Source organism: Cololabis saira, chromosome 16, assembly GCF_033807715.1.
Source record: "Cololabis saira isolate AMF1-May2022 chromosome 16, fColSai1.1, whole genome shotgun sequence".
Taxonomy (NCBI): Eukaryota; Metazoa; Chordata; class Actinopteri; order Beloniformes; family Belonidae; genus Cololabis; species Cololabis saira.
Window position 1 is genome coordinate 22,263,739 of NC_084602.1, and position 17,450 is coordinate 22,281,188.

Below are 17,450 nucleotides of genomic sequence, written 5' to 3' on the forward strand. Positions count from 1 at the left end.
CCTTTGATGTTGCCAGAGGAAGACGCAGCCTTTTGTGGCACTCAACACTGCACACGGAGCATCTCTGCATAGCAGAGACATCCATGCACACTGAAATCACACATGTATTAAACACAACATGGTTTTTGGCTTAAAGCTGCAGCCTTTTCTGGCTAGCGCCCTTCTCCTTTTCCCTCTGCACTTTCTGCTGGCAGAAGGAAGATACAGGGAAGAGATGAAGAGAAAGAGGATGCTGCTTCTGTCCCAGTTGCGAACCGTAGGATCAAACGGCTCTTGTTATCGTGAGGGAGCTGAGGAAGGAAAAGGGGGATGTTGATTAAAAATAAATTACAATGGGATTTAATGTATGTGCATCTGCTGCTTAAAACTGACTTGACTCAGATTGTAGAGCTCAAAGACCTGCTTTGTTGTTTGAACCTGGCGCATCATTGCTTTATTTTTCTTTTATTGTAAAATGACAAATGTCTTTAAACATTAAAACACTTAACACTAGTGACTGATAAAAACTGCACATGCCGTGCATGGTGGAGGATGGAATATGTATCCCCTGCTACTAATCCAGGGTGGACAGACTCAGCAGAAAAATATGTTGAACCAGTTACTGTAATGAGTTAATATATTTGACTGATCAAGTTTTTTATGTTTTGAATTTGATTAATGAATGAGCTGAGATTATTTTCATGAAGTTCCACATGCATACATTTATTATATAAAGAGCAACACACACATGTAATCAAATAACCGCCCGAGCAAGAAAACACATGTGAAATAAAAATATCTGCGCTCAAGGCAAATGCATAATGACACGAGACAGGGATTTTGTTTGTGCTCAACTGGGACATTTAGCTAAAAACACAACTACATCAATTCCGTTTGCATTAATGCCATTAGGGCCGTTGTTCTCTGTTTGATCTCCCTCTGTCATTTGGGGCTTAATCATGGTCCATTCTGCAGTGTTTCAGTATTCTTGTTTGGCCTCTAAATTGGGGCAGGGGTTAGATAAACACACTGCAGTCTATTAAAGTAGGACCACTTTGTACACTGGGATCAAGGATGATTAGGATTTGCTCTCACTGTGGCATATAGATTATATGAGACTCCCGTCTGCCATAAATTATACTTTACATGGAACTTTGGTGCTTAAGTGAAAGGGATTCAATTGCTTTTTGAATCTGCTTAGTGCCTTACTGAAGGCATATTCTATATCCAGGAGAGGTATTAAGAGATAACAGAAATATATGTTCATGTTCATATATACAGTGGAAACACAAACAAGTGTATGGGTTCAGTTTTCTTAGATGTATATCCACTTTTGTTCAAAGCTCCTAACTGTATACTGTAAACAGCCAAAGACCTGTGTTGCACTTTCTGTATTACAAAGCTGCTGACAGGCATGTGATCTGTGTTGTTTACTGCAAGTAGAAAATTATCTTGCTTCAGCTTCAGCCAGGGAAGATTGTGATATTTTTAAACCCTGACCTTTATTTCATATTTATTAGAGTATACATAATTAGTAAGAGCAAACATGGTCAGAACTGGTCTAATAGTCAATAACAATGTTATAACCAGCACACAAAATGTTGTGTATTTCAAGGCAGAGTTGTCCCATCTTAGTGAAAATGCCTTTTTTGAGGATTTGGTTCAACTATTTATAATGTTGACCAGGTTAACACCTTAAGATTGTATATTCTTTCATGAACAGATTCATTTTACAATATGTTTCTACCATTGTGTATTTTAGTGTATTATTATTATAGTGTTGGTGTTAATTATTATTTTCGTATTTCGTTTCGACGCTGGCTCAATGATAAATAAAGAATCTTGAATCTTGAATTATAAGCAGTCTTTGCCACTGATAGGATCACATCATCCGCATATGTGTTTTATCCAAATTATGAATCCTACAGAGACAGGAGTTTCTAACGGCTCATAAAGTCTTATTTTGAAATATTGTAAGACATCTGGAAGCTAACTGTGAATGCGCAACCTGCACAGGAAGGATCAATTGATATTACTGAGTCTGAGAAGTGACAGGAGAATTTACAGCTAGATTAAAAAACAAAACATGCTCATCAAAATGATATACCTAGAAGCTTGCATGGACTTATTTTCGGACTAAAATGTAGATTCTATGTTGTCATGCTACAACTTGAAGAATACTCTCCTATTTGTACTCACAGCCTTATAGTCCTTTATTCTTAAAGTGACCAATTTCATGATTATATCTGTTTTTCCTTTTAAAAAAATGCTCTGCATACTGCAGACAGAGTAGCCTGCCCAGCTGCACCCATTCACTTCAGTAAAATGTTCTCTTATGAAACAGGTCTGGTACACTTCCCATTCACCTCCACCAATACAGAGCATACCAAACCAATCACAAAGGGGTGCGGGCAGGCTTTATACAACGATGTATACAGGAAGTCCAAGAGCCACTTTTCAAAACTACAAGATTGTCCCAGATTTGCTATTTACACAATCACATCATCAGCATACATTTAAACCAAATTATGACTCCTAAAGCATCCTACAATGAGACTATTTACACCTTAGCTCAACAAGTTTTTACCGCAAAACTGACTACAACTGACCAGCATTCCTACTCCACTCCATGCCCTTTTGGATGTCTTCTGTTGACGCTATAATGACAGTGGCTGACAAGGCTAGAGACAGAAAAGAGTTCAGTATCAAAAGCTATGAAAAGTATACATTTCACATAAATACTGTATAAGTAAGGATGGCATGATAATGGCTCAAACAAGCACTTTTATTTTGACGTGGACAGTTGCACCTTGAAATGAACAATTGGACAATGTGGGTTTTCTTAACAAAGAGCTGATTCTGAAACTTTTGTCCTTATCTATCATTTATGTCCCAAAAGGTGGAGGTTGAAGCCAGAGTGAAAAAAACTCAACAAGACTAGATCAGTGTGTGACAAAATTGATCACAATAGGAATCTTTAGGGGAACACAATGATTTATATGTTAAGAATCAAATGTGATGTTCCAATTCAATTCTATTCTATTTATATAATGTCTATTACAACAGAAGTTGTCTCTAGGCGCTTTCCAGAGACCCAGAACATGACCCCCAAGCAATAATTACATAATGTTGAAGATGAAGCGAGGGTGTTGATAAGTTAATGACTGTGTGTGTCTATTTTAGTGACTGCGTTCAATGTTGTTTAGTAGCAGTATCTCTGTATTTGCAGTAGAGTCAGTTTGGCATTGATTCCACATCTCGCTGTTGAACTTGTTCACAGGATCTGGTCGGCTCGCTTGCAAGTGACCTGGCCTCACACTGCTTCTCCGCAATAAAGTTGGCTTGTGCTGTTTTTAGTTCCCGGGGCCTCTTTCCCTCCCTGTGACTGTGAACAGTACTTTCCCCGTGGAGCAGATTAGAGGCCTTGTTCAGGAGTTAAGTCCTGGTTAATTTAGATTTAAGACCGCAGTGAAGTAATGATCTGCCTTCGAGGCTCCGCCTCTAATCCAGCCAGTCAGACAAGCATCATTCTTATGTCAGCTGGACCCCTGCACTCACCCAAACCCTGTAATGTAAATAGAGATATACACCATACTTCACCAAGTGGTGGCCTGGCGCCTAAATGTGAGGTCTGGAGGCCATAATCCTCGAGGTGAAAATTATAAATGGAGACAGCTAACTGGATCCACAGGTTATAATCAATCTGAGTGGGTGTTTGTGAGTTTGTCTGTCCCCGTTTCTGCTTCTTGAACTGGCCCTTCACTAAAAATAACCATTACTGTTACTTGGGTATATGTACCCATTGAGCAACATGATATGTTGTGTGTGGGTGCAAAGTTATGTATTTCTGTTCCTGTTTGGAAAAAAGCCGGATGGCATATCACATCGCTTCAGTCTCGACAGACTGAGGGTTTGCAGGAGCACTTTGCATTTTTTGTGCACGTGTTACATTTCACAGTCATCTGTGTCATTAGTGGGTCTGGCTACTTCTCCTCTCACGCCCAGGTTAAAGCCAGACTGAATAGAAAAGTTAGAACATGCTTATTTTACCAATTCATCTGTTGGTGTTTGTAGTGCAATAAATATATATATATATATATATATATATATATATATATATATATATATATATATATATGAGAGATAGGCCCACATACTTCTTGTGTGATGAAAAGCTGCTATGTATTTACAAAACATCTCCTGCGCTGAAATCCTCCCAGATGCTGACCCTATGTCTCTATTAGCTACAGCACCAACTAGGGAGCAATCAAACGCTGTAATTACCACTTCTGCTGCACAGGAAGTCTCTCTGGATGCTTTTGTCTCTCAGCTGACATTTTAGAGGAGGTTATAATTTTTTCAACCTAGTTAATAAGCATGAATGAACCTGACTAATTAAATTAACAAAGCTGTCAACTTCTGCATGTCCAAGTGTTGTGGCAGTTGACGAAATGATTTAAAAGGATTTCCTCTGAAGGGAAAGACTTTCTCCACAGAGGGAATGCTGGAGAACTGCCCGAGACCGGTTCTGGTATGTGCATTTCAGTGACCTTCCTGGTTTCTCTGATGCGCTTCACGTTTAACTACCTCTGTGTTCAAATACGTGGATAATGCAAGGCCCTCGTTCTTTGGAGTGAGGTGTTTTGTAATTGTCAAGATCAATATGCTTTGCTGCTTGAGCAAAAACCTCTTGCTCCTTTTCTATTTTTCCTTTAGGTTTATGAATGAACCTGTTGCAGTGACTTTATTTTATTATATTTGCCTGCGTCTGTAGGGAGCAGTCGGATCTGTGCGTTGCAAAGGGTACACACTTGTGTGTGAATAGACTACAAAATGTTGAGACCTCTTGGAGCTACTTCAGACAGTCAATCTTTAGCATGCTCATCTTCACCTTTCTGCATGTTTTACTCGGCCGGCCTTCTCGTTCATAGGTCTAATTAAGGAGCCAGAGGTGCTCGTCTCTGACATGCCCTCTGATGTCCGGCCGTAGCCTCAGATTCAGCAGATGTGGGGTTAAATGATGTCCATCACCCCCAATCTCTCTACATATGACTCATAAATAGAGAGTGATTGGACCAGAGCCTAGATGCCAAAACTCATGTGCTTTATCATTAATAAAGCATGTGATGTCTTCATTATTGCGCTGACTGACTAAAATCTGATGTTTGTATTTGACAAACTATAAATAAAAAAGGCAGCATGTCCTTCTGATCTGCACACTCATCCTTTTACCAACTGCTGGCAGTGCAGCACTGATGACAATATAATGTTCCTTAAGTGCACTGTGATTTGTGTCTGTCACCAATTGGCCAAAAAAAGTCATAGTTGGTGGTCATAGGTAAGAACTAATCAATATATGATGAATAAGTGATTATCTGTTTCAGCTCTGACTGATGCAGTGAGTAGTTTTTCATTTTTAAACAACCATTTCAAAACACATACAAGGGTTAAACTAATTTTCTGCATCAGCCAAGAAAACAGCTGAGGAGATGTGTAGCCTTATGAAAACTATGCAGAAATTAATTTATTAATAGAAATACATTTTAAAAAACAAGCTTGAGTTAAAAGAAAGATTCGATTCTGGTGTGGAAAAAGGCTCATGTGGTCTGATGAGTACAGGTTTCCTCTGTTGCAGAGTGATGTGAACATCAGCAGGTGAAAGTGCTTCTCATGTCACAGCTAGCACCTCCTGCCCAGGCCTGAGGGGACAGGCTTATGATCTTGGGTCTTAGTCATGTGCCCAAAACATGATTGACTTCTTTTCTTTCTCCACATCAATGGAGTTTGATGTGGTTAAGGTAACATGAGGCATAATTTTCACACTCAGATTGACCTTTACAGGGTCCAGATCCTTTGGATTTTATAGAGAAGACTTTAAGCTGCACATACAATAAATTCAGCTCTGGATAAAAATAAATACCGTAACATTTCATGAGCATATCGATGGTAACAACATTGAGTTTTTTTACTTTAAGTTACTAGTACAAAAGCCAAACACGATCATTTTCAGACCTTTCGTGACCTTTCATGACATAAAATTTTGATAATCACTTCCTCATAGTCTTCAAAACTCCCTTAAAAGTAAATTTTTCAAAAGATGCGAAAGGCTTTGGCACATATCAGCCGGTTTTCTGTTAGTGTCCTTCTGCATGTAGTTGTGAACCCTGAAAAATCTTTTAAGAACAGTTTTTCTGATATATTATCTTTGTTTAAAGAATACAAGAAATTGCATAAACTAATGTTAAAGTCTTGCTCCCTGATAAGGAAAACAAAGACCGAGGACCTAGTTAATGTTATAGCTAGAATTAGGTCCAATTAGCACCCATGACCAAGACATGCTGTCATTTATTGATATTGTGCTCAAACCACTGTCCTGTAAAGGCTAAGAGTAGTGCTTAATTTGACAGTCAATCAAAGTATAGTTTAGTTGTGTAAAGTCAAAACTTTGTTCCGAAGGGATATCAATAATAAACATTCTGTGACCAGATATTTTTTCGCTCAGCTATCCGACTGTCGTGTGCATGACTGAATGAAGAATGAGGGCATTGATCTGCTATAAAGTTGGTAACAAAAAAGTGACTGTGTGAGGGGTTGGCTGTGTTGTTACCTTGAGTGCTTTAAGACATAACCACTAATGGTTACAAGGGAAATTATTAGCCCTTAATTTCCTGTTTGCTGCTTTGTTCTGCAGCTTTGTTCTGCAGCTTTGTTCTGCAGCTTGCACTGTGACTGTAGATACCGGGGTTGGAAATGAACTTCTTCCAGTCACTAATTTATTTTATTTTATTTTACCAGCCACTTTCATCTACAACATGTAAAAAAAAAAAATGTAATAAATGCTCTTATATTCAAGCTAATTTCTTTAGCCAAAAGCAATGTTTTAATTTTATATTTTGTTAATTTTTTTAAATCACCAAGACATTTGTTATTAAATTAAAATAAATTAAATTAGATTAAATTAGATTAGATTAAATTAAAAGTAAATGAATTCAACTGAACTGAAGTGAGTTTGACTCTCTGGATTATTTTTCTAAATGTGAATGATGCACTTGAAAACGTTTTGTACCAACAATATATCTTTTTCTTTAATTATAAAGCTTACTGAACAGAACATAGTCTGGTTTGTCTTGAAATACACCTGCAGGTTTGACCATTGTAACATATTTTCCAGTTTACACACACAAAGTATATGTTTTTTTATCTTTTCTTCTTTGCTGTCTGTCTCTTTTGGGCTTTCACCAACTCTGCACAAGCTTCATTATCTTCAACGTAAACAGAGCTCTTTTATCTCTTTTACCTTTTTTTTATGGCTCGATAAAAGCAATGCATGTTAATGTGTTGCTGTGGTTACCTATTGTGTCTCACGTTCAATGTCTGGTCGAAACAAGCTAAATTTGCTTGGTTATTACTTTCATTATTTTATTATTTGTTCCATGTACCCATCACAGTGTGGGTGTATACACAGCCTGTGGAAGAAAACGTCAAGAAGTTGAGAACTAAAGACATCAGCTTCAAAGTAAAAGCTAAACTAAATCAATGAACAAAGGAGCTAAATAATTAGTCATGTTAATTCAGTTACAGCATGTTACGGTTAATTTATTTATTCATTACTTCACTGATTTGATTCTGGCTCCTTGACCTGTTAGATTGGCTGACTGCAGAGTTCCCAGTGTTGAAACCTGTGAGAAGTCTGGCATTTTTCATTTTAAAATCTTAGATGAGTTATACCTTATTTTATGCGTTGTTTATATACTTCCAGGTTATAGCTGATCACTTGTTCACGTCACTATTTCAAGCACCTTCATGCCTGTCATAGCTCTGTGATGCACGAAGTGGCTCTGCAGAGCTTTGTTCCTCATGAATATATCTTTGCTGACAGCTTACTTCTACAGTGCTTTGGTGTCCTTTTGGTAATGTTTTTTACATCTAGTTTTCAACACAGAAAACAAAAGGATCTCACAAATCTGCACCACGGTCATGAGCCGGCCACGCAGGACTGTGCTGAATGCGTCATCATTTGTTCGGGTCTGTTCCGGTGCCTTCCACCGTGAACCAGTGAGATGAAACAATTACCCCAGCAACAAAAGCTAATTGCCATGATAACAGAAGCCCTGGCCTCTGGTGATACCCAGAGAGGACGCCTCATGCAACCCACCACCCCAACCCACTCCCTTCTGTCCTGAGGGAACACGATTGCCAACCTAAATACAGGACGTCTAGAACTATTCATGAGCATTATCTTTCAAGCATGAATATTCTATTTGATGCATGTTGATGTTTTGCAGATAAGTTCAGGAGTTGTTTTCTGCTGCATTGGTTTTTTTCTAGAAATAGACCAAGGTGGTCTGGGAGGGGAAATACGTAGCCCTTGATACAAAAATTGTACATGCAAAGGATTTGTGTGGGGGAGGGTGGGGTGAGGAGAGCGCATATGTCTAACCATGTGTGCAGGGAAGTGCTTTACTTAATTCAAAAGCCTGGGAATGTGGCCTCCTTTTCAACACTTGCCTATGAGGCTTCTTTGACATGAGGAAGCGCTCAGAGCCTTCATATCCTCTCTGCTCTTGTTTTTCCTCTCGATTCCATCGTTTCACCCATTTCTGTCCCTTTTTGTGCTGTTTTTTTGTCTTCCTGCCTTTTAAATGATTAATTATCAGCTTCCAGTAAGAAGTGTATTTTTTCCAAGGAAATCAAGATAAGTTGATTTTTAAATTCAGACCACCAAAACAAATATATTGATAGTTAAAGAAAAAAAAATGTGACCTCAACATTTTCTCAGCTATAAAAAACAACATTTGTCCTGTAAATTTGTTGTGTGTTTAGCATGCGCTATATCCAATTTTGTCCATCAAATCATTTGCTAGTAATAGAGAAATATTTTGTATTTTTAAGTATGTATAGAATACATGGAAAGTTCAGCAGGTTTCATTCTTCAGAGGATTGCACCAGCCCGTCCATGTCATCCATTATCTGTTCTTACCAACTTTCTGCTCTGCTGAAAATGGTAAAAACAGCTGTAATCAGCCATTTTATTTGGAAATAAATGCAAAGGGGGCTGTTCCAAGTGATGAACCTAAGGCCCCGTTTACACGTAGCCGGGTATTTACAAAAACGGAGGCGTTTTCATGCGTTTTGGCCGTTCGTTTACACGGAAACGGCGGTCAAAGTCACCAAAAACGATCATTTCTGAAAACTCCGGCCAAAGTGGAGATTTTCAAAAACTCCGTTTTCCCGTTTGCGTCTAAACGGAGGAAAACGGAGGAAAACGGAGATTTAAGCTTCAGAACGTCACATTATGCACCAGAAACTCACCAGCGTCATGTGTGCGACCTGTGTTTACAATTAGTTTGGCCACCGTCAATATTTTCTTGTATTTTACCTGTTTAATATTCTAAAGTCACACTTAAAAGTAACTCCCCCCCCCCGTCCAGCCTCCTGCTCATTCAAGCCTGTGAGCGCGTCAGCCAGCAGCATGAAGCCTGAATTATGGTTCCGCGTTAAATCGACGGCGTAGGGTACGCGGCGACGCGCAAGGTACGTGCGCGTCGCCGCGTACCCTACGCCGTAGGCTCTGCGTTAATGTAACGCGGAACCATAAATCAGCCTTAACTGGAAGTTACACACGTGTCATTTGTTGATGTTTTTCCAGGATTCTGATTGGCTTGCATGACGTTAAGAGCGTTTTCATGCGGGTCCGTGTAAACGAGGATTTTTTTGAAAACGTAGAGGGGAAAATATCCGTTTTTGTAAATACCCGGCTACGTGTAAACGTGGCCTTAGTTTACTGTACCTCTTGAGGTTTTTATCAGGAAGCATTTGTTTCTAATACATCACAGTTATATGTAAAAATGGAAAAGTGCCATGTAGAATCACTGAGAAATGGGTAATAAACTGCTGCTTAAACCAGAAAGTCCCCCCGGCGTTCTTTTATTTTCTGTTACCAAGTCATCAGGTCGGAAAAGTCACACAGCTACTGTATATAACTTTGTTCCACTCTCCGCGTGGGTTGTCAGTGTGAGGCAGTTTTCTTTTCTCAACTGTTTCATTCAGTCACACAAAATTACATATATCTGTGTTATTCAATAATCTTCTCACTTTCTATGTTCTCCTTAAATCCTCCAGAAAACTTCCTCACATTATCCTTTCTAGTGTTGTCCTTAATGAAGGTGTGTGATGTTATCACCTTGAGATTTCTTAGTGTTGAACCTGAGGTTAGTGATAGTGAAAATGACTTCTGGCCAGGTGGGAGCAATGTGTGGTTGATGTGGTGATAGTTTTATTTTGGAGATTGACTTGGTTTTCTTACATTTTAAAAAATTCTTACATTGTCAGACTTCACAATAATGGGAAAACATGCATTCGTACATCCTTCTTGCACAGTACTCAACATGGCTTCTTTTTATATATATATATATATATATATATATATATATATACTGTATATATATCCTTACTGCATTAGATAAGTATGTGCTTCTGTGTTGTTTCTTTACTTGTAATTTAAAACAAAAAAAGGATATCCTATGCAACATGACACCAGGTTTTCTCTATGTCAAGATGACAAAAGGAAAACATAACTATCACATCCCTTCGCAGGTTAAATTTGAGATTATGGCCTTACATCATGAAACTGAGTGTTCTCCAAGATAATTTGTGTGGTTTTTATTCTTCTGTAGCTTCTCTGCAAAATATTCTTAATGCGAGTTGTGAGAAAAAAGACCATAAACAACTAGTTAGCTGGTGAAGTAAGGCGAATAAATGGAGATGAGTTAAAATGTCTTTTTTCCTCTTTTGTACAACTAAAATACATTCTTTGCATCTTAAATCATTTAGCGTGACCTTCAGTATTTTCCTGTGTGCTCTCTGCAGCTCTCAGCATCAGTTTGATTCATCCTGTTATTTTAATGTCACTGATTCAGCCATAGCTGACCTTTTACAGATCATGCCATACTGCCCACTTCCCTCAAACACGCTCATTTCAGCAGTCATTCTGGTATTGTGTGTTATCCCTCCCATCACTCATCTTTTTTTCCCCGACTGAAAATACACAGAGTGACTTTCCTTTCCTGTTTTACCAAAGTCCACCATCATCAAATACTAGATGCTAGAATACTAGATGACTCTGCTTACAATCCCAGCAGAGCGCCCATCCAGCACCGTCCCTCAGGCTGATCCAATCTAACATCAGCTACATAAGGTCACTCACTGAAATGTGGAACACACCGTCATAGGTCTATAAAATACTGTTTTTGCTTCTATACCATAAGCTGCTCTGTGATGGTCTTAACATCCTAACTTCTTTTTCAAGAATCAAAACCATCATCTTCAAGCTCGAGGCCCCTCCAACCCTGTGGCTCAAAGCTGCTCCAGAAATAGAGGTTCCTTTTGTAATGAGAGATGCCTCCACCTCATTTTGCCCCTCCTTCTCTTTTCCCAAAGAGACTCCGGTGGTCTGCCGGGTCTCTGAAGTAGGGAGAAGGATATGTAATGTGATTATAGACTCTGTTAAACTCGTGTAGAGATGCGGTAAATAAAATATCTGCAGATATCTCACGCCATTTCGAATTTACAGAAGGGCTTTTTTTGTTTATAAAGAATTGGTTTTAATTTTAAAATCTCGCTGGCAATGAAACTGACCATTATTTTACTCTTAAAATTATTTGTTATTTGGATAATTTTATGAAAAGAAGAAAAAAACACAAGAAGAATACTTCAATAATTGTCCAGCCATCATGTGGCCTCATTTTTATTTCACATGTTACATGAGGGTATTATTTCTGGGTATTTAACAGCAGTTTTGTGGTGGGGGTGGATATTTGACTCAAATCAAGTCCATCTGTCAAGTAAGGCTTAAATACTATACCCTTAGGAACAGTTTGATGTACTGTTGTTCAGTCCTTAAACTGGCTTAATATTTTTTTATTGAAAAAACAAAGATCTGTCCATCTGTCATGTATCAAAACAATTATTTTGCTTTATTTTCATTTACTCAAAAACTTGCATCTAGAAAAGAGAATACTTTCATATTTAGCTTTTTGGTTACTGAGAACTGCTTCTTTGGTGACTTTTGGAAACTGAGAACTGGTAAAGTTGTTTACTTATATTTTTTACAATATTATTATCATTCTGCAAGATGTCAAAAAAACTTGTCAGACGTCAAGGCAAGTTTATTTGTATACCACATTTCATGTACAAGACAATTCATAGTGTTTTACATAACTTTTTTTAAATGTGTTAAAAAATGTAAATGCAGAATTAATGACAGACAAAGAGAATTAAAACAAATGAGATGCAAGAAATAAAGGTTGCAGTGCATTGTGGTAGATTACTGAAATGCAGCAGTAAATAAAAAGGTTTTCGGCCTTGACTTAAACCAACTGACTCGAAACACACGCCTGTGGTAACCAGTGACAACTGGGAAAGGCCAGATGACAACCAAGAATAGTTTGGTGACAACTGGAGAGTCAATTGGTGGTACGGAAAGACGGCAACTGGTTTCAAGTTAGGTTAGCACCCCAGCTTGTATTTTCCTGGAAGGGAGGAGCCACAAAAGCTATGAGGAATCCTTCTAAATCATACCCCCAGGGGATCCCGAGAGGGTGGGGGCGCGCCCCAACCGGTTGATGAGCCATGCTAATGACCAGACGAGTAACGCACAGTGCATCTGCGGCACAGTATGTAAGAATCCGCATGGGCTTAATAGCCATCAGGCCCTGACTAAATGCCTGGAGAGAGAGTAGGGTTTGGATGAGTAACACCCAGACGCAGATGAGATGGAGGCGGCAGGATGTCCAAAAAAAACCAACTTGATTTATTAAACTTCAACAAAAAGTGCTGCTGAACAGGATTTTCAAAACAAGAGCCTAAACTTGACAAAACCATGTTGTGAAAAATGGTGGAGAGAACAGTACGGACCGGCAGGGAGTAAGGGAAAGACAAGACCAGATACAGGGCTTGACGAGACACAGGTGGAGACGATCAGGGCAGATGGGAACAAGGGAAGTCAAGACAAACTTAAACACAAAGACATGGGATTTCAAAATAAAACTTGGACACAAATACAAAAACCGTGACAGAGTGCAGTGCACAGGACCAAATCCTGATGAGAAACAGGATGACACCCCAATTGGCAAACTGAGAACCAATTGGTGCAGGCTGATGATTGAGGAGATGATTATCCATACATTTGTATCATCACGGCTCGACTACTGCAATTCCTTATTTACAAGTCGCAGTAAGGCAGCCATTAATTGCCTGCAGTTGGTGCTAAATATTGCAGCCAGGCTGCTACCATGTATAAGGTGGAGTTCTTATATAACTCCGGTCCTGGCCTCTCTACACTTGCTTCCTGTCAGTTGCAGGATTCATTTCAAAGTTTTAGTTTTAACTTTCAGAGCTTGCCATGGCCAGGCACCTGATTACGTGTCTGACCGGCCTCCCTGTATTCCTAAACCATGTTAAAAAGTAAGCGTTTAAATGTAGAATCAAAGAGAGACATAAGTTAAAGAGAATAAAACAAATGAGATGCAATAAATAAAGTTTCCAGTGCATTGTGGTAAATTACTGAAATGCAGCAGTAAATAAAAAGGTTTTCAGCCTTGACTTAAAACCAACTGAGAGTTTCAGCAGCCCTGTTTCATTCAGGGAGTTTGTTCCAAAGGCGAGAAGCATAAACGCTTCCCCATAGTGTTTGGTTTTAACTCTGGATACAGAACGTATGCCTGACCCTGTCAACCTGAGGATTCTGGTTCAGAGATGTATTTTTGTACTAAACCATTCGAGGATTTATGAACCAATAGCAGGATTTTAAAATCTATTCTATGGCAGACTGGAAGCCAGTGTTAATATCTAAGAACTGGAATTGTATGGTCTCTTGGTCGAGGACTCGGGCAGCAGCGTTCTGAACTATCTGCAGCTGTTTGATGGATTTTTTAGGGAGACCCATGAGAACAGCGTTACAGTAGTCCAGTCTACTGTAGATAAAACTGTGTACAAGTTTGTGTAAGTCGTGCTGAGACATCAGTCCTTTAATCCTTGATTTGTTCTTTAATTTATAACACGATGACTTCACTACTGTCTTAATGTGGCTATCCAAATTCAGGTCTGAGTCCAGAACCACACCCAGATTTCTGGCTTGGCTGTTGGTTTTTAGCTTTACTCCTTGAAGCTGAGTGCTGACTTTTAATCATTCTTTCATGGTTCCAAACACTATTATTTCTGTTTTGTCTTCATTTAAGTGAAGAAAATTCTAGCACATCCACTCTTTAATTTTATCAATGTTTGAATTGGATTATAGCTTCGTGGTGAGATGGTTATATAGAATTGTGTGTCATCTTCATAGTTATGATAACAAATATTGTTCTTTTTTATATATTTTAAAGGAGCTTGAGGACGGATTGTGGCAAGATTTATGAAAAAAATCTGTATACATTTTAAGTTTTCTAGTAATAATGTCAGATGAAGCGTTCCAAACCCAAAAGAATGAGCCCTCTAGTGTATCTCTCCTTTGCCTTGAACAGGCTGTGTGCTGCAAAATGTGCTGCAATTCGGTCCCAAATTTCCCGCGCTGGGCTGCGGATGTGACGTCACATGACGCTGCATGTGCGTTCTCCCCGTTCTCCCGTGCCGGCTTCACTGTTGGCTGCAGTACCCCCAACGGCCGTCGTGGTGAAGGGTGGCGCTAGAGAGTCTAATTTCTTAAAAGGAGCCTCAAGCTCCTTTAAGTGAGTGGGAGCATATAAATAAACAACAGAAGCCCCTGAACTGAACCCTGGGGAACTACACACACTCTTTTCTTTAGCTGTGATTTGTAGTTACCTAAGACAAAGACACAAAATAGTCTTTGGGCCTGATTTACTAAAGGTTTGCGTGTGTTAAAACCTATGCAAACTTGACAGCACCCGCAAACCAAAGTGCCAGCTGATCTACTAACAGCGTGCAAAGACGACTGCGTCTCTGAAATGCGCCAAATTGCACACGCAATCCATTTAGTACTTTTGCCCTGATGAATAATCAATATGGGGCGTACCCGGCAGAAATCCTAAATACTGGGATGGAAAGATGCAAATTGCTCCATTTACCACGCGCAATGAGATTTACCAAGCCTGAAAGTAATTGCGCGTATTGTGATTGCGTCTGTATTTAATACGTTTGAAAGGAAGGTGCTAATCTGCTGCTGCTGTTATTGTGGCAAGGAGGCGACATCCAAAATCAAAGAATACGCAGAGAGAGAGTCTTTATTCTGCTGCATGCTATTTTAAAAATGGTTGTTAAAGGCCACTTTTTCTTTAGTTCTTCGCCTTATATCTTGCGACCTTCTCTTATTGTGCCCCCCTCCACTCGCCCACAAGCAGGCCAAGCCTTTGTGCCAAAACTTTGTATTTTATTGATTACTTATCTTATTGAACGTGAAATCATCCTTCGTAAATTACATTTAATTAAAACCCGTGCTTATTAATCACAAAACACAGGTTAAACATCATGACCAAATCCGCTCCGACCCGCTGTGTCTGTGATCAGCGCAGACAGACTGCAGCTTCGCCTGAATTATGGTTCTGCGTTAAATCGACGGCGTAGCCGACGGCGTAGGGTCGCAGTGCGGTGTGCGTCGCCGCGTAGCCTACGCCGTCGGTTCTGCGTTGGTGTGACGCGGAAACCATAAATCAGCCTTTAGTGTGCGCTCTGTGCGCTGTTCTGAACACTTCTCTTCTTTCGGCCATATGATGGTCCCGTCTGTCACACATTTACTGTCAGTGTTTGCTATATAATATATAATATTTGCAATATACTGTGGACATCTGAATAAAAACTTAACTCATAAATAGATGAATCAAAGCGCTCTCCAGCTCTGCGTCTGATTGTCTTTTTCTCCTCAGATCATGCCGAGCACCGCGGGGTCACGTAAACCCGACCAATTCAATATTAAAATCAAATTCGGTCCTGTGGCCCGTTTTTCTATTTCGTATTTTTGATCTGTGCCTAAAATTGAAATATGAAAAACCAGACGTTTTTCCGTTTTTTGTGTTACCAACTGCATTTATTCTATCGCAGGTTTTCTCCGATATTGCGTTTCTTTTGGTAATGTTTAAATTTCTTTGCTGTAGTTCATGAATGTGTTTATTTGCCTCTTCCACTAATATCTCTAACTCCAACTCGTCAAATTTCATTTTGCGCTTGTGACTTGTGACTGTGCATTCCATCCAGACTCTCCATTGCGCAGAGTTTGCGCCGCAAACCTTAAGACACGCAACACCTCATTTAAATACTGCTGTTTGCACCTGTTATCAATTGCGCACGCAATATTAGTTGATCACCCGCAAACCACACGCAAACAGCACGCGCAAACTTTTTTAGTGCACACGCAATTTAGTACTCTTTATTTAGGATTTTAGTAAATCGGGCCCTTTGTCTTTTAGATAAGCCTCAAACCAGGTAATGCTTTGCCAGAAAGTCCCACCCAGTTGTTCAACCGGTCTACCAAGACATTATGGTTGAGCATGTTGAGTGCAGCACTGAGATCCAGTAAAACCAAAACTGAAATATTGCCACTATCCGTATTGGAGAGAATGTCATTAAGGACCTTCACCAGAGCTGTCTCAGTGCTGTGGTGTGGCCAGAAACTTGACTGGAAGACATCAAAACTGTCATTTAGTGTCAGTAAGTTATACAGCATTTGAAAACAGCTTTTTCTATGATTTTACTAAGAAAGGGGAGGTTTGATACGGGACTATAGCTGTTCATATGTCTAGGCTGTTCTTTTTTTAAAAGTGTTTTAATGATAGCTGTTTTCAGGCAATGAAGGAAGATGCCTGAAAGCGGAGACATATTTACAATGTCTAGAAGATCTGAGGCCATACAATGTTCAACAGCTTTAAAAACCCTGTTGGCAAAGTATCAAGTAGTCAGTGGTGGATATTTATACAATGGAGATCAAAGTGGAGAGGAGATGATGGTTAAAGAGTTAAGTTGATACCGACTGAGATGGAGAGGTTGTCAGTGGAGGGATGTCATATGTTGGTGTTTCTCTTTTGCTTTGAACCTCTCATATTTCTCCTAAGTGACATATTTCCACAATGTATTTCATACCTAGTGCCACTGCTGCCGTGATGTATTTTTATGTTACTTCATGTCATTTTACACAGCTCAACCACAACATTAAAACCACCTGCAGATTTTGTCTAAGTCATGTCTGTGCTGTTGTAGGTGCAGACATGACTCCTCTCTGGGCATCTTTTGGTGTCGGACACCAACAAGTTAGGAGCTGATCATTGGGATCCTGCAGATTGCTCAATCAGACTACGATGAAGAATTTAGTGTCTTTGTGTTCTCAAACATTTCCCTCAAGTCATTCCTGAGCGGTCTTTGCCAAGGCATGGAGCGCTTTGATAGGAGATGCTCTTCCCACGGTAGCCGTGTTGTCTATGCCAGTGTTAATGCAAGCGGTGTGTGTCAAAATTAAGATCACCTTTCAC

At 39.5% G+C, this 17,450-nt stretch overlaps 1 protein-coding gene across 5 annotated transcripts in view; it reads left to right on the forward strand.

The window, feature by feature from the left end:
* Positions 1-17,450, forward strand: part of evla (Enah/Vasp-like a) — a 49,279-nt gene that overhangs the window by 14,038 nt on the left and 17,791 nt on the right. The window lies entirely within an intron of this gene.